The following is a 3,605-nucleotide window of genomic DNA, read 5'->3' as shown; positions in this document are numbered from 1 at the left end:
AAGAAAAAAGTGGAAGGAAATGTGAAATATCTCATTAGAAAAACAACTGACCTAGAAAATAGATTGAGGTAATAGATTTGAAGGGCCCACACGGGTAATATTCTGAAAGTAATCCTGGAAATGGACATAACATAATCTTGGATGGACCTTTACAGTCAGACACTTCACATTCTAATGGACCTCTGCTCTGTATATATGAGATCTGGATCTGTACTGTCTAACCAACAATGTTGAGGTGGCAATGATGTTTTCTGTGGGGGAGGGGGGTGTCTATTTGTGTGGATATTTAATGTATGAATCCCAACCACCATACTAAATAAAAAATGTAGTTCCTTGAGGGAAGTTCTCCATGTCCAGAACCAGAAAATGGAATACTTGGGATTAAATCCTGAGTGAACTCGGGCAATTAGACATGGCTGGCCTGAGTACTTCCCTTAAAATTGAGGTTCTGGAAGGACACTGGCCAATCTTAGAGGAAGAGGCTGCAGGGGCAGCAGATATTGCTAGTGTGAGAGAAATCAAGGGACTGAAGTGAATTTCCAGGGTGTCAGGAGTAGTCTAGAGTAAAGAGATATTGACTATTTTGATTGATAGAGTTTTTATTAATAGCATTCATTTTTAAAAAATTGAGCTCCAAATTCTCTCTCTCTTTCTTGCCTCTCCTCCATCCATGGAGAAGGCAAGCAATATGATAGGTACCCACACAAAACATCGCCATATTAGCCATTGAACTATAGAGTTTAAATACAACCTAGCTTGGGCTTATTCTAGGATGTTTGTTGCTAAACTTGTTCTCAAAACATTTCCAATGATCAGAGCTCATTAGGCCCAAGTGACCTAGATAATCCATGTCAGCACTCAGTGTGCTGATGATGGACTGGCCAGCATGACTTTAATGTTGAACAGGCAGACACATGAAGGATCCAAGGCCTCTCCACCAACACAAGTTGCAGCTAATCAGTGATGTAGTAGGCGAATACAAGGAGTTCCTGATGCCAAAATATGTTATTCACCGACCTGATCGGAGTCATCACATAGCCTAGTATTAAACATAAGAGACCAGGTATTCATGACTACAAATCTAGACAATTTCACTAACATATGCTCCCTCCCTCATTATGCTGCTAAGTGGGGACAACAATGATCATGCCACTATGATACATAGGAAGGGGGAGTTGGTATAGAAGCAGCTAGGTGGCACTGCAGTGGATTGAGCACTGACTCCCCCCAGAGCCCGGGACACTTGAGTTTAAAGTAAAGCTTCAGATAACTTACCACCTGTGTGACCCTGGGCAAGTCACTTAACCTCTGTTTACCTCAGTTTCCTCATATGTAAAATGGAGATGATAATAGCACCCACCTCTCAAGGTTATGACAATCCAATGAGATAAAAATGCATGGCCCAGCAAGGACATGAGAAGCACTATATATATATTTCTTCTTCTACTTATCATCATCATCATCATCACCATCACTATCATCATCACACCACAGTAATCTTTGAAGAGCCTTTCTGATCTTCATTCCTACAAATCGTCCATTGAAGACATGGAGTAAATTTTGCTATTCAGAACAAAATGATTAAATTTTATCAAAAAATAAAACACCTCAAATCTCCTATTTGTTTCCGTAATGAATATTTAGAACTATAGATGCCTTCATTTAAGGACATATTAGCGTACCACCCCTAATTTGTACCTCTGTCTTAGTCATTCAACCTTGTTTTTTTTTTTTTATTTTCCCTATAATCTAAGTGACCAAACTTTGAAGAAAAAGGTACATGGTTTGCTGCTGTTTTATATTCTTCATGGTATTTGTTAATGTTTTTATGTGTTACATGTCTTTGGTTCTCAAAGCTCTTTCTGCCTGGTCAATTGGTATCCTTGGATGTTGAAATAAAAAAATGAAATCTCCAATTTCCATGTACTTTTCTCCACTGTCGTTTAGAAAGGGACGTGCAATTTCACTGATACAGAGAACTCTCGGTATGGAAAATCCCTTCACTAAAGTAGATCAGCTGGCTTAGGGAGTTTGCAGGAGGCACTGAGGGTTATTAAATAGGGCCAGATGAGCTTCAGAGGTGGGTTTTAACTAGGGACTTCCTGACTCAGCTCTACCATGCTAACTTTTCGACTCTCTGAATATATAGTAATCAAGGCCAACGGTTTTCACAGTTCTTTGATATCCTTTCACTTTAAATCGTAACTTCAAGAATGAATAGGATCTTCAAAGCATTGATTAAGTTGGCTTACTATGTAACCAAGCACTGGAAATCATATTAGTCAAGTAAGACTGCACCCCACAAAGCTCATGCTCTAATGGGAAAGACAACACCTATGAGACATTTGAGCTGCAAGTTGAATGGACCACCCATGGTGCTTAGGGTGAAATAGCAAAGCTGATGGTGATACCTCTTCCAATAAAATCTTAATCACTTTCTGATGTTGAACCATTGGAATTAGGGTGAGGGTTAGTACCAAAGACTTTGGGGGCAAGAACTTGCTTTTCTGGGTCCTCCTTAGGTGATGCTGTAGGCCCTGCAGGAGCTCCTGCCAGGCGCATCTCCACAGGGGATCTGTCCCTGAATGAGTGAGGGCACCAGACTGGTAAGTGTTATTCTTCCCAAGGCTCCTGGGCCCGCTGTGTGTAGATGTCTGGCCCCTTTTCCACAAGACTTGCTTTCCCAGACAATAACTGTGAGGACTGGGCTAGAAGCAGACCTTGTACACCATAGTCAAGCAGGGCATGGCCACTCCCAAGGCCACCGTGCCTATCTAGAATGACTGCTGGTGTTAGTTGGTCAACATTTGTTGTTGATGATGATGAGGAAGGATGGCTCCCTCCCCACAACCATTTCTCCACTAATCATGTTCTTAATGTTTTACTATTTCAACTTTGATAGCAAATGCTTGCGTTTCTCTTGTGTCCAACATACCTAATCATTTTATTCCAGTTTCTCCTTTTAAATGTTTGTGCCTTTCTGTCTCAGCTCTCTATGTTTGCTGTGGCCACTATTTGTAGGTAATATGTTCATTAAATTGAAGCTAGAAAGAACCTTAAAAGCCATTAAATGTTCAAGTCATTCATTTATGTCATTTTTTTTCTAAGGGACAGTGACAAGTATAGTATGATGAACACTGAGGGCATATCATATTTTAAAATCAGTATTATTACCATTTTTGGTTAAAAGGTCAGATCATACTTTTGGTAAAAGTTAAGATGACCATTTTTGGTCAAAATGACTGTCCCGGGTAATGATCATGTCACAATGTAGCAGCATTGTTGGGCAAGCTGGCATATCACCCTCTGGGAGGTATATATAGAGGCCCTTGAGCCCAGTGGGAACATAATCCCAGAAGTGAGGGGCACTGTAACACCTCCTCCACTAGAAAAGGGAGTGATGCCCTAGAAACTCTGTGCTGAAGGAAATGGCAATGTCCTCAAGGGTTCCTTAGAGCACAGGTTTTAAGTTCATACGTACCCTTTAGGGTGAAATGCTCTTGTATTGTAAAGTGACTCCTTAAACCTTGGTAGCCTTATTCGAGCTTGTCTGCAGGACAGGGCCTTTACTCTTCTCAGAAAACTACTAGCACCTCCTTCTGACC

Source organism: Vombatus ursinus, unplaced genomic scaffold (assembly GCF_900497805.2).
Source record: "Vombatus ursinus unplaced genomic scaffold, bare-nosed wombat genome assembly UNPS02001419.1, whole genome shotgun sequence".
NCBI classification, from domain to species: domain Eukaryota; kingdom Metazoa; phylum Chordata; class Mammalia; order Diprotodontia; family Vombatidae; genus Vombatus; species Vombatus ursinus.
The sequence above is the reverse complement of the archived record's forward strand: the minus strand, read 5'-3'. Positions refer to the sequence as shown.